Consider the following 21,020-nt stretch of genomic DNA (forward strand, 5'->3'; position numbering starts at 1 on the left):
CACAAGGGTACTTAGCTTCCGGCTCGAACAAAGAGTGAAGCTAAGCCTGGAGAGGCGGTACTCACAGCTTCCAGCTTGGGCAGCAAGCAAAGCAAAGCCTGGAGAGGCGAAACTCACACTGCTCACCGTCGTCACAAAGGTGCTTAGTTTCCGGCTCGAACAAAGAGCGAGACTAAGCCTGAAGAGGCGAAACTCACACTGCTCACCGTCGTCACAAAGGTGCTTAGTTTCCGGCTCGAACAAAGAGCGAGACTAAGCCTGGAGGGGCGAAACTCACACTGCTACCGTTGTCACAAGGGTACTTAGCTTCCGGCTCGAACAAAGAGTGAAGCTAAGCCTGGAGAGGCGGTACTCACAGCTTCCAGCTTGGGCAGCAAGCAAAGCAAAACCTGGAGAGGCTACTCGACAATTTTCCACCGGAAGACGCTACAAGTCAGAAGGTCGGCGCATCACCCGGACAATTGGGTCAACTCCTTTACTTGTCAGCCGGTACACCAAAAGGTCGTCCGACTAAGTAAAGGGGGGGCAGCTGTAGACCCTTAAAATTGTCCGGGTCGGAAATAAAACTCGAAGACCCTCAAAGATCGAAGGAAAAGTCAGCCAGAAGGACTCCTAGAAGACCATAGGATGGCTATCTGTAGATTTAGAGGTCTTAGAGTAGCTTAAAATAAGGAAGTGGAGGGAATGAAGCCCAATACGGCCGTACTACACTTAATACGGCCGTATTGAAGCTTCAACACGGCCGCAGCGAACTCAATACGGCGTATTGAAGTTTCTAAAACTTCAATACGGCCGTACTGAAATCAATACGGCCGTATTGAAGCTTCAATACAGCCGCAGTGAACTCAATACGGGCGCATTGAAATTTCTGAATTTCAATACGGCCGTATTGAACTTCAATACGACCGTATTGAAGTTCAAAAATTTCAATACGGCCGTATTGATTCTGTAGACCGTATTGCGCCTATTCCCTATAAATATGACGTCAATTGGACGTCATTCCACACTTTTTCAGATAGTTTCAACCCTCTCCTTGAGTATTCTGGGGTTTTTGAGCAGTGTTCTGCCCTAGAAATCACTCGGAGAGTTGATCCGACAAAGTTCTTGAGCCCCGAGCCATTTTGCTTGAGGATCGAACCTAGTCGAAGGGAAATCCTCCGGATTTCCATAGTTAAAAGTTTTTAGGAATGAGCGAGCGAGCTTGTAGAGCGAGGGAACGCCAAAAAGCTTCCCAGTTTTACTCAATATATAAAAGCACGCTTCAAGAGGTTTCTTCTTAAATCCTTCCTTTTACTGCTTTCTGTGTGCATATTTAAACTGTCATCATGTAGATAGTTAATTTATAATTGCTTAGAATAAATAGGGGTAATTTAGTAATTTTACACTGTTATTTTAGAAATAATCTGTCATAGGGAACCCGAAAGGGGCGCTGTGGGGTGCTAACACCTTCCCCACGCGTAACCGACTCCCTTACCCAACTCTGGTTGTAATGGCCAAAGTTGATTTACAAAATCATTTGCCTTATCCCTTTTTCCAATGTTTTGAGTAAAACATTGGTGGCGACTCCACGAACCCTTTTACTACGAAAACCACTAATCCATGGAGGGTCCCGCTTGGGATTAACATGGATTGGTGAGACATTTAATAAATAAATTGGATAAGATCGACAAGGTCTCAGTTTGAGAACAAGTCGTTCTAATAATCCAATACATTTTCAAACTAAAATAAAAGCGACCTCGACCGTCTTCGCGACCGCCGAGGCCCGTTTGGGCCGGTGGCGACAACCTCGGAGGTCCTGGTCTTCCCAAAACGAGCTTTGACCCCTCCTAGGGCCGATACAACGAAGTCTTGCAGGTATCACCGCAATCGAGGGCATTCAACAGAAGAATGTGCAGCCTTGAAGGATAAGATTGAAGATCTGATCAAACAGGGACATTTGCAAGGTTTCTTCGACCGCTCGAACTCATCCCGAAACACCCACCGGTCGCGACGGGACGATCGGGCTGAACAAAGAATAGAAAGTCGTTCGTATCGAGAGTGAAGTCAGTCTAGAGAAAGGCGAGAAGAGCCTTCAACGCAGCCTCACCGGGTCATCAACACCATTGCCAGCGGCTTCGCTGGCGGCGGTTCATCTTCGTCCGCGCAGCGTAGACACTTACGGGCGTTCGGCATGTGCATGCTGTTAAGTCTCAATTTTACCTCTTTTTGGATGAGACTTATACAAGATTTAATGATCAAATTCTTCCATTCTTTGTATCATTGCATATAATTGTTCTCATTTTGGTTTCTTTTGTATATGCAGGTATTCAAGTAGAGAATTGAGGAAAAAAAGGGTTAAAGGAGTGGAAAACAAAAGAATTAAGGAGCAGAGCAGGCAACCGCGCCAGGCGCCGTATTAATCTCGCCGGGCGGGCATAAAATAGAGTACTCTCAGCCTTTGGGAACCTCGCGCCGGGCGCAATTTATAATTGCGCCGGGCGCAATTCAAGGCCGAGAGCACATTGAGCATCAGGGGAAGCCCGCGCCGGGCGCGAAGTGTAATGCGCCGGGCGCAATAACCCTAATTTGTCTCCTCGGGCTGCATAAAAGGAAAATGTCGAGGGTTTTCTCCCTCATTCACGCAGGGGCGCCTCCAGGAGCTGCGGAAGGGATTCCCAGAGCTTGGGAACGGCCATGGTGGATCATTCCTTCGGTTCTTCCTTTCCTCTTCCATCTCTATTTTAGTTTTCCCCTCTTTGTTTTGAGAGGTTCTATCCATTGTATTGGGGTTTTGATGTAACCAACAAACTGTATTGTAATCCTTTTGTGTTTAATGTTATATATGTTTTGTTTCATTCCTTGTTGTGTATGATTCCATGCTTAATGCTTGCTTTGGCTTGATCACCCTTTGCATGATTTAAGGTTTCATTGAGTATTGGAAAATATCCTTGAAACTAGTTTTGAACATGTGCCTAGTGGGAATTGTACCTAGGGATAGGGCTTGACCCATTAGTAGTCTTAAAACCCTAACCGGTAATGCAGGTGGAGGTATTGAGTACTCAAGGGATTGATATTCAATATTTTGCACCTAGGCTCTTTCTCTAAGGAATTAGGTCTGAGTAAATTTATGGTTGACTGAACAATGAATGTAACAAGAGACATAGGATTCACTAGTGTTTCTTTGGTGAAATCAAACCCCCACAACTTCAAGTGTCCATTTTGCCATTTCTCACCCCATTTCATTTCTAATTCATTTATTTGTGTTTTAACAATTCCAGTAGTTTTGTTCTTAAATTCACATTCATATTTATTGGGATTGTTCTCAAGTCACAAGTAGCCAATGAATGCTTAGTTTACCTTCTAATCCCTGTGGATACGATATTTTTACTACTTGTACGGCCGGTACACTTGCCGTGTTTGAGTCCGTTGAGGGAAGTAACCTAATCTATAATTATAAATAAAAGTACTTCAACGGAAATCTCAACAAGTTTTTGGCGCCGTTGCCGGGGATTAGAATGGCAAATTGAGTATTTATAGCTATTTGTGACTTGTTTGTTTATATGTAAATATGTTTTGTGTTATATGTTGTTTGTGTTATGTATTGTTTGTGTTATTTGTTAAGTGTGTGAATCATGTTTGAAATGAGTAAATATAGGTTATACTTTGTTTGGAGTGTGAGATATGAGGTAATTCTGGTTCTGGTTGGTTACAAGGTTCCCTTCAAAGCAAATTTAGGCAAAATGTAACCAGTTCAGAGTACCATGCCCGGCGCGAGTTTGTGCTGCGCCCGGCGCGGTATCAGAATTTGAACCTCGTTGGCCTTTTACTGATATGACGCCCGGCGCGAGTTTGTGCTGCGCCCGGCGCGAGCACTCTCCTGAACCTATATTTCTCTGTTTTCAAGCATGTTTCTTTGTGGTTAATTTTGGTCTAAGGTTGTTCTTCATTTTTGATATAATTGTATGGTCATCATTGTATACAATGCTCACCATGTTCTTCATGATTATACTCTTTCACAACTTCTGGTTACTAGGACTTGCAGGCATATACTGGTTGGCCTGGGGACCAGGCTTCTAAATGTGGGGGAGTGGAGCTGCTGATGCAGATGCGGTTGAGCACTTACTGAGGAAGATGACCAAATTTGATGGAAATAGATGAAGCTCACCTTAGTTCACCTCTGTTTGCAATTTATTCTTCTGTTGTTATTTTCAGTATTTTAATTGTTTTTGGATTACTCTGGTTGGTACATCTTTTTGAATATCCTGCTAGAGCATGGTTTTTAATCTTGTTGAATACTTGTTTTGTATGTGATCAATTTTGGATTGAGGTTTGCTTAATGTTTATGGTGTGTGTACTTTAGACATTTTCAAGTCATACTAGAGCTTTAGTTCATGATTAGTTGCATACGGGTTTCAATGTTGATCATAGACTGAGCTGAGTGTGATAATCTGTGGATGCCAACCGAGTGAGGTCTGAGCCTAAATACTGATGAGAGAAACTACACTTATGTTGCATGATAGACTTTGCTTGAGTTTCCCGGGTGGTTTGCTAGTGTAGTGTATTTACATGATCAAGGCATTTCTATATTTTGATAACCACCTAAGCCAAAAAGCCATATTTATTTTTCTTTTGACCCATATCTTCCTAAGCTTAAACACTCAACATTCCACTTATCCCAACTTTGAAAAATTAACCATAAATCCTTGTTTTGGTTAAGAGAGTATATTGATGACATCAAATAAGTTTGGGGGAGTTGAAGAATGAAGAAATTTGAGAAAGAAGAAGTATGTGGTCAGTAAAAAAAAAAAAAAAAAAAAAAATGAAATAAGATGCAAAAGTGTACAGATGCATCATATAAAGGCTAATGGCTGGAATTGGTTGAGGGCATGTGCTAAAATGATACATTGGGGTATGGAGAAAGAAATTATTGAAGAAATTTCAAGTACTCTCTTAAGCTATAGCACCCTTATTCCTTGAAAAACCATGAAACCGCTATGCTTGACCCTAATTACCTTAAATTGCCCTAATAAAGCCCTTGTGATAAGTGCCTGCATGTGTATTACCATTGGTTTCATTTGGAAACGAAGAGCAAAGTTGAATCCTGTGGCGTGAGTAGTAGATATGAGAGAAACACTCACCCCTATACACTAGTGTGCATATGAGAGAAACACTTTCCTAGTGAGGATGCATTCATAGATAGTCATTAGCTTTTCTCAGTTCTTTGATCTCTTTTGAAACTTTTGTTTGCACATTGTCATGTTCCATTGCAATAATTGTGGCTGAAAATTCGTTTAAGGTTCATGCTTGTGAAATGAAATTGTAAGTGAACCAAGAATAAGGAATTTGACACACATGCATTGCTTGTTATCTGCTTGATTAATTACCTTTTGCTTGAGGACAAGCAAGGTTCTAAGTTTGGGGGAGTTGTTAAGTCTCAATTTTACCTCTTTTTGGATGAGACTTATACAAGATTTAATGATCAAATTCTTCCATTCTTTGTATCATTGCATATAATTGTTCTCATTTTGGTTTCTTTTGTATATGCAGGTATTCAAGTAGAGAATTGAGGAAAAAAAGGGTTAAAGGAGTGGAAAACAAAAGAATTAAGGAGCAAAGCAGGCAACCGCGCCAGGCGCCGTATTAATCTCGCCGGGCGGGCATAAAATAGAGTACTCTCAGCCTTTGGGAACCTCGCGCCGGGCGCAATTTATAATTGCGCCGGGCGCAATTCAAGGCCGAGAGCACATTGAGCATCAGGGGAAGCCCGCGCCGGGCGCGAAGTGTAATGCGCCGGGCGCAATAACCCTAATTTGTCTCCTCGGGCTGCATAAAAGGAAAATGTCGAGGGTTTTCTCCCTCATTCACGCAGGGGCGCCTCCAGGAGCTGCGGAAGGGATTCCCAGAGCTTGGGAACGGCCATGGTGGATCATTCCTTCGGTTCTTCCTTTCCTCTTCCATCTCTATTTTAGTTTTCCCCTCTTTGTTTTGAGAGGTTCTATCCATTGTATTGGGGTTTTGATGTAACCAACAAACTGTATTGTAATCCTTTTGTGTTTAATGTTATATATGTTTTGTTTCATTCCTTGTTGTGTATGATTCCATGCTTAATGCTTGCTTTGGCTTGATCACCCTTTGCATGATTTAAGGTTTCATTGAGTATTGGAAAATATCCTTGAAACTAGTTTTGAACATGTGCCTAGTGGGAATTGTACCTAGGGATAGGGCTTGACCCATTAGTAGTCTTAAAACCCTAACCGGTAATGCAGGTGGAGGTATTGAGTACTCAAGGGATTGATATTCAATATTTTGCACCTAGGCTCTTTCTCTAAGGAATTAGGTCTGAGTAAATTTATGGTTGACTGAACAATGAATGTAACAAGAGACATAGGATTCACTAGTGTTTCTTTGGTGAAATCAAACCCCCACAACTTCAAGTGTCCATTTTGCCATTTCTCACCCCATTTCATTTCTAATTCATTTATTTGTGTTTTAACAATTCCAGTAGTTTTGTTCTTAAATTCACATTCATATTTATTGGGATTGTTCTCAAGTCACAAGTAGCCAATGAATGCTTAGTTTACCTTCTAATCCCTGTGGATACGATATTTTTACTACTTGTACGGCCGGTACACTTGCCGTGTTTGAGTCCGTTGAGGGAAGTAACCTAATCTATAATTATAAATAAAAGTACTTCAACGGAAATCTCAACACATGCCGTCGAAACTGTTCGTCGCCGCCTACCCACCATAACTTTCACCGAGGCCGACTTCAAAGGTATCGACCCATACCAGGATGATCCTATGGTAATTAGCGTTGAAATTCACAACTGCATTGTGCGCAAGACATTGGTAGATCAGGGGAGCTCCGCTGATATCCTTTATTGGAACACGTTCAAACAATTGGGTATCCTAGAAGCCGAATTAATTCCCTATGATGAACCTTTGGTAGGATTTTCAGGGGAAAGAGTCAAAACAAAGGGTTATATCAAGTTGTCAACCCGGTTTGGGTTTGAAGGAACCGAATACAAAGACGTTTCGGTCAAATATGTGGTGGTTCATGCCAACACGTCCTATAACATTTTGCTCGGTCGGCCGTCCTTAAATCGGCTCGGTGCAATCGTCTCCACTTCGTACCTGGCTATGAAGTTCCCAGCCGACTCAGGACGAGAAATCACGGTTCACGCTGATCAAAAAACCGCGCGAGAGTGCTACTTTGCTAGTTTGCGATTACCGGAAATGAAGCCCGAAGCAACAAAACCAGCAGGGGTACATTCAGTATCACAGCAGTCGGCCTTAGACCTCGACCCCCGGATTGATCAAGATGAGAGGGTCGAGCCTATTGAAGACAAGCAACCCATCCAGGTGGGGGTGTCCGGAACTCAAGTCACCTACCTCGGGACCAATTTATCCGAACAAGAGCGTCTGGCCCTTAAGCAAGTGGTCCTTAAAAATAGTGACTTATTCGCCTGGTACCCGTCTGATATGCCCGGTATTGACCACAACTTTATTTGCCACAAGTTATCAGTGAGCAAGCAGGCAAGACCGATCGCTCAACGACGCCGGAAGGCTGGAGAGGAAAGGAAGGCGGCGATCGAAACTGAGGTGGGAAAGCTATTAGATGCTCGGTTCATCCGAGAAGTACATTACACAACATGGTTGGCCAATGTAGTCATGGTCAAGAAACCGAATGGGAAATGGCGCATGTGCACCGACTACACCAACTTGAATAAGGCATGCCCTAAGGATGCATATCCATTGCCCAACATTGACCGACTTGTTGATGGGGCATCCGGCCACAGATTTTTATCCTTCCTTGATGCATACTCAGGATATAATCAGATCCGTATGCACCCTCAAGACGAAGAGAAGACAGCGTTCATTACTGAAACGGCAAACTACTACTACCGAGTAATGTCGTTTGGCTTAAAAAACGCCGGAGCCACATATCAGCGATTAATGAATAAAATTTTTCATGATCAAATTGGCCGACGCATGGAGGTGTACGTTGATGACATGGTGGTGAAGTCAAGTACAGTATCGGCACATGCACAAGATTTGACCGAGGTGTTTCAGGCGCTTCGGCACCACCAAATTAGACTAAACCCCGAGAAGTGTGTGTTCAGAGTCTCGGGCGGCAAATTTTTTGGATTCATGTTGTCCAGCCGAGGCATTGAGGCAAATCCTGACAAGTGTCAGGCCATCCTAGACATGAAAAGTCCAAGTACTCTAAAGGAGGTTCAAAAGTTAGCAGGCCGACTCACCTTCCTCTCTCGGTTTCTTCCTTGCCTGGCCGAGATAGCTAGACCTATCCTTCTTTTACTGAAGAAAGCTGAACGGTTCAAATGGACCCCGGAGTGTGAGGCATCGTTCCGACAGTTCAAGGAACACCTGGGCGCACCTCCAATCCTTTCCAAACCATTCGTCGACCTCGACATGATTGTGTATTTAGCCGTTTCTAACACATCAATCAGTGCCGTCCTGATTCAGGAAAAACAAGACGAACACAGCTGGTGTACTTCATTAGTCGGACATTGCAGGATGTCGAACGACGCTACCAGGACTATATATGAGGCCCTAAATATTTCCTTTTTCCTAAAGTCTCAACCGGCCCATTATATTGTAACCTAGCTCTAGGATTATTACAAGTATTTAAAGACAACAGAGATGTAATGGGACGGCATGAATGAATGAATGTTTTCTCAGTTTTATAATTCCTTCTTTTATCTTAGAATTTATAGTAATGTAACCCTAACAATCTGGTGCTTTCATTTAACCTCATGCCTCCCAAAACCACCAAAGACCTGGAAGAGGCCATCCAAGTCATGGCTGACAACCTCCTTAAATACCAAAACCAGCAAGAGCAACGATTGGATCAACTTAATTCTTCCATGACTACACGTCATGATGCTCTTACCGGTGTCCTTTCTTCGTTGATGGATAAGGTGGCCGCCCTCTCCCTACCCCAACATAATACAACCGCTGATTCCTTGGGCTCTATGGGGTTCGCTTCCCTTACCGTGTTCCAGGTATCACCTTCTGGCACTCTCCATAACTCCACACCTCCTGGTTTTGTTCCCCCTACCCATGCCTTTTCCCCATTTACACCGCCCCATATTTCACATTCCACCGCCAACCCTTTTCACCATTCACAACCTCCTACGTTTCACTCCCAACCTCACCCACCTCCCTTACGTCTTCCCAAGCTCCAATTACTTCCCTTTGATGGTTCTTCCCCTCTCGATTGGCTCTTTCAAGCGGAGCAATTTTTTGCATTTCACCATACACCTCCTGAGCAACGTCTCTCCATGGTTGCTTTTTATATGACCGGTGATGCCCTCTCTTGGTACAAATGGCTCCATCAGAATAATCAACTTTATGATTGGGATTCTTTCACCCGCGCCTTGGAATTACGATTTGGACTCTCTACTTATGAAAATCATATGGCTGCTCTTTTCAAGTTGAACCAAACAGGGTCATTGGCTGATTACCAACTTAATTTTGAACGCCTCTCCAACAAGGTTTTTGGGTTGCCCCCTGAAGCTCTCCTTAACAACTTTATTTCCGGTCTCATTCCAGAGATTCGGGTTGAACTAGCCCTACTACGGCCTCTTAATGTGTCTCAAGCCATGGGACTTGCTAAATTGGTGGAGGCTAAACTCAAAGATTCCAAACCTAATCCCAATCCTAAACCATTTTCCAAAGTTCACTCTCCTTCCCTTAACCCTACCACCACACCCTCCCAATCCCTTTCCTCTTCCACCACAACCTTACCCGTTAAGAAAGTCACCCCCTCCCAACTACAAGAGAGGCGCACTCTTGGCTTATGCTATTATTGTGATGAAAAATACCATAGTGGCCACCGTTGTCAACCCAAACAGTTTCATCTCCTTTTGGTTGATGAGGAGGATTGCTCATTCCCTACTTTTTCTCCCACCTCACCATCAATACCCCTTCCTTCTTCCCCCAACAGACCCCCCTCTCATCCATCTCCAACTTTCTCCACAAGCCCTTAATGGTTCCAAATCCCCTCCAACTCTTCGTTTTCATGGTTCGATATCTGGCCATTCCGTTACCGTTCTAATTGATACCGGAAGTTCACATAACATAATGCAACCTCGTCTGGCCCTTCACCTTGGCTTACCCACTTCCCCTACTCCCACCTTCCCAGTCATGGTTGGAAATGGTGACTTCATTTATTGCAATGGTTTTTGCCCCAATGTTCCCCATACCCTTCAAACTCACACCTTTACCCTCCCTTTTTACCTTTTACCCAACTCTAGCCTAGTTCGTGTTTGCCCTTACCATTACCCACACACTCAAAAAGAAACTATCTCCCAAATTGTGGCTGATTTACTTTCTGACGGCCTAATTACCCCAAGCCATAGCCCTTTTTCTTCCCCGGTTATACTGGTGCAAAAAAAAAGATAATACCTGGCGTTTTTGTGTGGATTACCGTGCTTTAAATGCTATTACAATCAAAGAACGATTTCCCATTCCCACCATTGATGAGCTACTAGATGAATTGGGTCACGCTACTATATTTTCTAAGATTGACTTACGCTCCGGTTATCATCAAATCTGGGTTCGACCAGAAGACACACATAAGACTGCCTTTCACACTCATGATGGCCATTATGAGTTTTTGGTCATGCCTTTTGGGCTTACCAATGCTCCTTCTACTTTCCAAGCTGCTATGAATGATCTATTGCGACCTTTTTTACGTCGTTTTGTTCTTGTTTTTTTTTTATGACATATTGGTTTTCAGTTCCTCCTATGCGGATCATTTGGTTCATTTAGATTCAGTTTTACAATTATTGAGTACTAATTGTTTTTATGCTAAATTCATCAAGTGCTCCTTTTGTTCCTACTGTTGCTTATCTAGGCCATATCATCTCTTCTGAAGGGGTTCATCCTGACCCGGACAAGATCAGAGCCATCTTCGAATGGCCTCCTCCACACTCCCTCACACACTCCGCGGGTTTTTGGGACTCACTGGATTTTATCGTCGTTTTATTCGACACTACGCTACTTTAGCCGCACCCCTCACTGATCTTCTCCGTGGTTCCACTCTATTTCATTGGAATTCAAGTACAGAGGATGCATTTACAAATTAAAAGGGGCCCTAACTACGTCGTCGGTGCTTGCCTTGCCAGACTTCTCCAAGCCTTTTGACCTTGAAACCGATGCCTCCGCAACAGCCATTGGTGCCATTCTTTTGCAGAATGGTCATCCCCTTGCATACTTTAGCAAGAAGTTGGGCCCCAAGATGTAGCTTGCCTTGGCCTACGCTGGAGAGATGTACGCAATCACTGAAGCTGTAAAAAAAAGGCGTCAATATTTGTTGGGCAATCATTTTCATATTTTTACAGATCAACAAAGCCTCAAGCACATGTTAACACAGGTTTATCAAACTCCTGAACAGCAAAGATGGGCATTCAAATTACAAGGGTTTTCATTTGAGATTCATTACAAACCTGGAAGATCAAATCGGGTTGTAGATGCTCTCTCTCGTGTCCCTTCAGCATCGGAAGCTTTATTCCTCCACATTTCCACACCAATTCCATCTATCATTGAGGAACTCATGAACTTTTACCAATCTGATCCTACCGGTATTGCATGTTGGCAGCAACATTCCGTCTCACCAGGCTCTGATTCCAATTACCACGCCACTAGAGGACTAATCTTCCACCGCAACCGTATTTTTGTTCCGGATGTGCTTCATCTTCGTCGGCGGTTGCTCCATGAATTTCATGCCACCCCCTCAGCGGGTCATTCAGGGTCCAAAGCCACCCGTGCTCGTCTTGCAGGATCCTTCTCGTGGCCGTCTATGTCTCATGATGTCAAAACCTTCATTCGCGAATGCCAATCCTGCCAACACAACAAATCAATCCATAAAAAAAAGGATGGGTTCTTGCAGCCATTACCCCAACCTCGACGGGTGTGGGAGGACATCAATATGGATTTTGTGACTCACCTTCCGTCGTCCTTCGGTCACATCGTGATCTGGGTTGTTGTTGACCGCTTGTCCAAATACGTGCACTTCTTGGCGCTTCCTACCAAGTTCTCAGCAGCAGCGCTTGCAAATCGTTTTTCCACCGATGTCTATAGATTCCATGGCACCCCTCGCTCCATAGTGTCCGATAGAGACTCCATGTTCCTCAGCCAGTTTTGGCGTGAGTTATTTCGGATCCAAGGCACTACCTTGAAGTTTTTGACAGCTTACCATCCAGAAACTGATGGTCAAACGGAGGTCGTGAACCGTTCCCTCTCTGCCTATCTACGTTGTGTTGCAGGTGATCTTCCCCGTCGTTGGTATTCAGTGCTGCATTTGGCGGAGTTCTGGTACAATACTTCATACCACTCCGCTATCGGCACCACTCCTTTTCAAGCCCTTTACGGTCGCCCTCCTCCGGTAGTTCGGGACTACATTCTTGAATCTTCTACAGACACGGCTGTTGAGTCCCTTCTCCAAGATCGCACCACGAACCTGCGCATAATTAAAGAGCACATGTGTCGCACCCAACAACGAATGAGGGACCAAGCAAATAAGGGTCGTATCAATGTTACCTTTGAAGTGGGTGACTGGGTTCTTTTAAAGACGCATCTGTACCGCCAACGCTCCTTAGCTAGGCCCGTATCCCACAAATTGGGTCGCCGTTATCATGGACCGTTCCAAGTCATCTGCCGTATCGGTGCGGTGGCCTACGAACTCTCTATTCCTGAGCAGGCTCGCCTCCACACTGTGTTCCATGTGTCCTTGCTCTGGTGCTTCCACGGTGTACCCCCGTCAACAAACCCTTCATCTTCTATTCAGAGAGAAGCTTCTGCGAATCCAAATAACGCTTTAGCTTTGAACGATCTTCAAATGCCACTTAGCAATTCACATGCAAGCTTTTCCCCTTCCACACAACACGTGGGCACAGCTGGCAACCACTCGCATGACACAATTCATCCTCCACCCTTCGATGCACCCTTGATCCTTGGCAATGGTTTAAACTCTCAATCTCCACCCTTCATTCCATCTCACTTCCCACCTACCACAATTAATGCACCTAACCGTACTAGGACCTCCAACCTGCCAGATTCTTCTCGTGTCTTGGAGGACCAAGACAATTCTCATGGAATGGGCATTGTTACACTTCCAAATGTGAGGCTCGTTAGAAAGGCCCAAAAGCCACTTAAGTTCCAGGACTATATATGAGGCCCTAAATATTTCCTTTTTCCTAAAGTCTCAACTGGCCCATTATATTGTAACCTAGCTCTAGGGTTATTACAAGTATTTAAAGACAAAAGAGATGTAATGGGACGGCATGAATGAATGAATGTTTTCTCAGTTTTATAATTCCTTCTTTTATCTTAGAATTTATAGTAGTTTAACCCTAACATGAACTCACCTCTCCTTCATATACTTCCTTGTTTTCCTTGATTCGCAGACCAATAGCCCGCCTAAAATTTTCCATGAGAACCTCAATCTTCTTGACTTCTGAGGAGTAAACTTCAGAGAGCCAACCATAGGGCAAAATGGAGCCTGCAGAGTGGCATATACTTTATTTTATGCCACAATAACAAAAAGAGAAACAAAAACAACACATGAATGAGACATGGAAGAGAAACCTTGGTGCCAAGCTCCTAACTTATTTCGAGGGCTAATGTAGTCTTGCCGATTCCCGGCGGTCCGGCGAAAAGAAGTGCCCGGCCAGCCATTTTCTTCTGTCGTATCATGTTGACGACGAGACTTGATGCTTCTCTTGCCTCAACTTGACCCACAAATCCTGCAGCAAAATGCAACGCTTTTCCACTCGCCTGAACAATCATCAAACTAGGGTTCAAGTTTTGCAAATGGAAGATGAAAACCTAGCTCAGTTTTTCCACTCGCCTGAACCTCTCTAAACAGGGTTCGCTCTCCGTCGTTGCTCGCGGCGGCTGGGGACGTTGCTGAGTGAAAGGGTAGGGCTCAGAACTCTCTAAACGGGGTTCACTCTCCGTCGTTGCTCGCGATGGCTGGGGACATTGCTGAGTGAAAGGGTATGTTTTAACCTAGCGTGCTCGCGGGGCACATATGAGGGGCTCACTTCTACATCGGTCATAAGCAAAACCGATGTAGAATAACTTACTGATTCCATTTCTACATCGGTCAATCATAAAACCGATGTAGAATTGCTCATATTTACATTGTTTCTCCTCCCGACCGATGTAAATATGTTTGCATTTTCTATTTATTTACAAGTTTGCCACCACGTTTATAATTTACATCGGTTCTACTAAAACCGATGTAAATATAGCGATGTTAAACAGTATTTTTGTAGTAGTGAACCCAGGTAGAATAAGAGAGGATATAAACGGGTTTCGGTGATAATCTCAGCCAAGGATCTATCCACACTTTGATGTTGGAACCAGATCCGACACACCACCGAATTCCTTCCCTAATGATAGCATGTGACGCATGGATGCTACGCCAAACATAACTTGGGTTGTGGCCCAACTAGGCCCCTAAAAAATCCCCTTGAGGGAATCTTGCCTTGAAAACTTGTGTGAAGATAGCATCAGGTTTAGTTAATAATCTCCAACCTTGCTTTCCAAGCATGCCTAGGTTAAATCTGTGGAAATGTCAAAATCTAAGACCACCATATTCCTTTCATACAGTTAGTTTCTCCCAATTAAGCCAGTGAATGCCTCATCCAGACCTACTATTAGAGCCCCACCAAAAAGAGTTGAGCATTCGTTGAATCTCTTCCTCCAAGCTGGTTGGTATTAGGAAAATGCTCATGTAATAGGCAGGGATGGCCTGGGCAACAGACTTGAGGAGAACTTCTCTTCCGGCCTTGGATAAGTGTTTTCCAAACTAGTGTTGAATGTGCTTCCAGATGCGATCCTTGATTGAACTAAAAATGGCCTTCTTGTTCATGCCAATCATGGATGGTAAGCCCAGGTATTTACCAATGCCTAAGCACTTCCAAGGATAGAATTGAAAGCAATCCTCACATCCCTATTAGTGTTGCGACTGAAGAAGATCTCTAATTTTTGTAAATTAATGGACTGTCCTGATGCTAATTCTTATTGTTGGAGGATATCCTTAAGCCTGTGACTTCATTAGTTGTAGCCTTACAAAATAAAAAAAACAATCATCAGCAAATAAAAGATATGTGATTGGAGGTTCTCCCCTGCAAACTTTTACTCCATGTACGATGCCACGCGCCTCAGCTCGTTTTAGAAGTAGTGAAAGGCCTTCGGTGCATATTATGAATAGGTAAGGGGAGAGCGGGTCTCCCTATCGTAAACCTCGAGCTGGTGTAATGGGGCCAATATTATCACCATTGACGAGTACTTGAAACTGAACTAATGAGAGACACATCTTCATCCACCTGACCCATCTGGCATGGAAACCCATACGAGTCATAAGTGTTAGTAGGTAAGCTCAATTTACCCTATCGAAGGCCTTGCTTGTATCTATTTTGAGTGCCACATGACTTTGCTTTCCATGTGTATTACAGTTTAAGTAGTGTATGATTTTATTTGCGACCATTACATTGTCCATAATTGATCTATTTTTCATAAAGGCAGATTGTTCAGGTGAAATACAAGTAGGGAGCAAAGGTTTCAAGCGATTGGCTAGGACCTTCGATATGATCTTATATATGACATTGCATAGGGAGAAAGGTCTGAGATCTTTCATGGAGGTTGGGTGCTCAATTTTTGGGATGAGAACAATATTTGTCTAACTTAGCTGGTAAGGGAGAGAGCCTTACTCTAGCCATTGGACACCTGCACGGAATAGTTCAGGTCCCAAGAGGTCCCAGAATCTTTTATAAAACCATGGGTTAAGACCATCAGGACCTGGGGACTTGTTATCATGCATGGAGAATAAGGTCGATCTGAATTCAGTGATGCTAAAGGGCTGAAGAAGAGCTTCATTATCAGATTGAGAAATGCATTGGGTGACATTCTATTATACTGGGTCGAACGAACTTACTTGGTCCTTATATAGGTCCTCAAAATAGGAGTGAGCCACCTTGCATATATCGGATTGATCCGTAGCCATAGATCCATCATTGCGGGCAAGATGTTGAATGAGATTATGCTTACTACGAGAGCTTGCGATTGCATGAAAGAATTTGGTATTACAATCACCATCTTTGAGCCAAAAGATTTTGGCCCTTTGTTTCTAGAAATTTTCTTCGTGTATAAGCAGGGTGTGTAGGCGGGTTTGGATCTCCAAGAAGCGTGGGGTTGATTGGGGTTTATATCAGTGAAGTTTTGTGCGTTCCAGCTTTGGAAGATCTGGTTCAAATAACCATGAGTTTTCAAACTTGAAGGAATGTAGTGGGGGGTTAATATGCTATTAGGCAAGCTTAAGATGTATGGGGGAATGGTCTGATCTTGCAGCTATTGCGTTTTGAAGCCGACAATGAAGGAAGAGGTCCAACCAATTCTGAGTTACCAATGCTATGTCTAAATGTTCCTCGATTTGATGTGGGGAGCCTTTGCTCTTCACCCAGGTGTAGATATAGCCCTCTAATGGGAGGCCTAGTAGGGCAACATCCATGACAGCAGTTCTAAAGCCACGAATCAACTAGGGGGGTGATCACGTATGCCTCGTTTTCATCAGGCGAAAGTAAGTCATTAAAATCACCCATGACACACCATGGAAATGACGTGTCCAAAGCAATATGATGAAGGTCCCATGAAGTTTTCTTGTTGGCTCTTTCCGGGTAGCCATAGAAACATGTAAAGCGCCAAGCAAGGGCGTGAGGTAAAGAGATGACAACATTTATGAAATTCTGTGAATAGTTGATGAGAGTGCATTGATAAGGCTTCTTCCAGAATAAAGCGAGACCACCACTCCTCCCAGTGTTGTCCACTACAAAGGAAGAATCAAATTTCAGTCGAGCATGTAGCTCATCAATACGCTTAGCCTGTACCAATGTTTCAGACAAAAAGAGCACGTTCGGATGGTACGAACAGACAAGATCTAGCAGGATAGGAACTGCACTCGGGTTGCCTAATCCCCGACAGTTCCAGCTTATAAAACTCATTGACACTAGAAGTCCGTGTTTCCAGGGCCTACTCATAAAAAAGGTTTGGAGAAGGTAGAATTATCATTGTCGTCCGGCCTTTGGCTAACAAGGCTTTGTTTGTGCATGGGAGAGTTACTATATCTTTCATCTTCATGGCTACGCTTTCTGTTACCCAAGATGACTGTAGAGTCATTCGAATCTTCATCCATGGCAGCATAATTTCCTTGAGTTGATGCAGTGAGTGCAGTTGTGGTGGTTGCATTGTGAGGTGGGTGTGGCGTTGATTTCGAAAACAAACATGTTGGGTTTTGGAATATCTAAGTCATTAGTTCTATTTGTTTCTTAGAGTTTGAAATTCTTGAGATATGAGTATTATATGTTTGTATACCGGAATTTGGATGACCGATATTTACAGAAAATCCCTTATTGTTTACGTGCATGATTTTCATGCAGATTCTCCTCACGTAACCATCTTGACCCTAAAGTCACGCCACATGTGTCAGCTCGTAGCTCTGCACTCCAACGACGATGACCATCATCTTGATCTTTGGAAAATAGAATGTCGCAGCTATCATCGAGATGGCCTAGAAGACCACAATAAAATTAGAACGGGCCTAGTTTCTCATATTTGAACAGGATATCATAAGTGTTGCCTCCAGATTTCTTTACGCACATTTCGATTTCTTGAGGGGGGGTCTGATATCTATAAGAACTCTACTACGCATATAGGTGGGCCAGAAATTTGATGAGTTTTTCTCGTCATACTCCAAAAAAGATCCAATATGGTCATCCAATGTTTTTCCCACGACAGACGTCATATATCCAGGCGATAAGTTATGCAGCTGAATCTAAAAAGGAACTGTGAAGAGGGGGACTTAATTAGGTAATTCTCCGGGTTGGATAATACCTAGAATGAGAAGGTGTTTGTCAAAGGACCATAGCCCTCCTTTGAGAATGCATTGCATATCAAGCATATGGAAAAATTGAAACAAGAAAAGGCTTTGGGCAATTTCTTTGATTGACACCCCAGCGAGGATGCCACACTTCAACCATGCGTTCTTTCATAATAGCCACTCTAATATTTCGATCTGTAAGGAACCTACCAACGAGGCATAGGGAAGTCTTCAACAACGGATTGGATTGGTTCTTCCGGAGAACAAGGTTAGCATCATCTTCCTCTTGTATATGCAGGTCCTGAAGTGAAGGTGGTTCCGTGGTAGCGTTTCTTGTATGTTTTACGTGAAGGTAGAAGAAATTAAGTTAAGGGCAAGGAAAGATGTCTCATGGAGAGAGAGAGAAAACATCTCACGGAGAGAGAAAAAGCATCATGGTAAAAATAAGTGATACATTTATGAATCATTAGTTTTAGTTATTTAATATATTAATAAAAAAAATTAATGCACGACAACTTACATATCCAATAAAATGACTCTTTTTAACTCATCGTCATTGAGCCACCATGCATGCCCTCTCCATTGCTCCTTCTGGAGACTCTCTGTCATCGTTGTCGGTCATGCCTCCAGCTAACCACGCGCCTCCATGGATGTGCTCATGGAGTGCCTCCACCGCACATGCAATGCCATCATGGTCCATCAAGTGTATCTACACGCTCCACAATGTCATCTTAAAGGGTCTTTTCACTCTCAACGACCAACTCTGGTTAACCCTCACATCGTGCCCACAATTTTCTCAACCTCTCAACCTTCTAAGACGACTCAAACCTTGAATCGGTTGAACTCAATTTATGGCTTTGACAATTTGACACAATTTTGGAACACTCTTTAATCGTTTCAAGAGTCTTGGATTATTACTTGCAAGAAAATAAAAAATAAAAATAATAATAATAATAACAACAACAACAACAAGTTACGTTGTATTGAATGTTGATTTGTTGTATAAGTTGAAACTTTGGTGGGTTTTGTTGAGGAAATAAGCCTCGTACGGGAATTGCTGCAAACAAATACACACAGTCAAAGACAAAAGTTTTTGAATCGAAGACAAAAGATATTGGAGAAGAAATTTCTAAATTGAATACAAAAGTAGTAGAAAGATAGGCGTTGTAGTTGTAGCGGCCAGAAACCACCGCCAAAAATTAACATTAAAATATTTTATTTTTGTGATTTTATTTTATATTTTTTCAATTAAAAACCTTCTATTTCCGATTATTTTAGTGTCTCATCTATGAAGTACTAACTTTAATTCTTCATGCTAGAAGCATTTATGAAAAATTCAACAAACTCCATAGATTTGTTGGGGCAAAAATGAAAAAGAACGGAAAAAATCAGGTGAGAAAGATGCATGATATAATAGTGTGGATGAGATGAATTTAATGATAAATAACAATGATACACCATAAATCACCTACTAAAGTGATCACCCTAATATTTATCCGTAAAAATTCACTTAAAATCACATTGAACAATATTTTAATGTGACTGAATAATTCAATAAAGCCAAACACACAAAAAGTAAATAATACATTATTCCATCATCGTATACTCTCTTGTTTTGTACCCCATTTGGTGTCTCATATTTGATATCTCTGAAGATTGGTTAGATTTTAGGGAAAAAATTAGCAATTACTTTTCACTTCTTTTTTTTTTTTTACTTATACACCCCCTTTTATGTTTCTTTAATTATTTTTTCTAAATATCCTCTTTGCGCAAACTAAATAATATATAAATAAATAAGGAATAAAAAGGCAAATACTGCAAACATCGGCTATTTTTATTTTCTTCCTAAACTAATAAATTCTATCCAATATTTTCTTACGGCTTCAGAGGGGCCCAACAAAGTTTTAAAGGTAACAAACAATTACTCCATCTCCTTTTGATTGATATTTACATAATGTTTAATAAAAAGAATAGAGAGGTGAGGAGGAATTTTTAAAAAATAATTTTTAGAAGGGAAAAAAAAATTCTTATCATCTAATTTTAATTCTCTTGGTTCTTTTTTAATATTGGAAGGATTTGGAGGGGAGGGAGAGAGGAGAGATTTTAAAACATTTAATTTAAGACTTGAATATATTTTTAGATCATGTAAAATGGACAAAATTCATTTTAGTCCCCATAAAAAAAAAATCTTTCTCACCCTTTTAAAATTTTTAAACATTATTTTTTTATTCTTGTAAAATATTTTTTACTCTTGTAAAATAAGTATATTTTAAAATCTCAATAAAATATTTTTCTTTTATTTTCAACCCTTTAAAATCTAAATCATTAATTTTTTTTGTTCATATCAATGATTTTAAAGTAGATAAACAATATTTCTTTAAGAATCTATAGAAAATTTTAGGTGTCACACACTAGCATAGTATAACTAACGGTTGTAACACCTAAAATAATCACATAATTTTTTAATAAATAAATAAGTAGATAAAAATAATTACATAATAATAGAAACTAAACAATAATTATAAATTTTAAAAGAATGAAGAATAAAGAAAAAAAATTACAAGTACTAAAAGAAGAATATACTCATTTTAGAAGAGTTAAAAACATATTCAAACCTTAATATAATGTCCAAAATATCTTTATAATTACATCTCCCCTTCCTCAACCAAACAAATTTTAACTCCCCTTCCTTCCCCTCTCCTCCCTCCTTTGAACTCTAAACTTTTAAAATTTTAGCACAAGACTTCAGAAATATAATTAGAGAAATTTTATGGTACCCATCTTATTTGAGAGGGTACCGGTATAGTTTTTTATATTTTATATTTTTAATAATTTATTTAAATAATATTTATGATATTTTATTCTTTTAATTTTTAAATTATTTAATCATTTTATTTTTATTTTATATATTCTAATTTATTTGTAATAATATTATTATATATTTAAATAGTTTAATTTTAATAATATTTAGTATATTTTTATCTTTTTACTTAAAATTTTTGAATTTCTATATTTTAATTTTAATAATTTTTTAAGTATATTTTTTGTTTTTTTGTCTTAAATCTTTGAATTTCTATATTATAATTTTAATAATTTTTTATTTCTATTATTTATTAATTTTTTTCTTTTTTAAT

The sequence above is a fragment of the Cajanus cajan genome, chromosome 3 (assembly GCF_000230855.2).
Source record: "Cajanus cajan strain Asha chromosome 3, NIPB_CcT2T_4, whole genome shotgun sequence".
Lineage (NCBI taxonomy): Eukaryota > Viridiplantae > Streptophyta > Magnoliopsida > Fabales > Fabaceae > Cajanus > Cajanus cajan.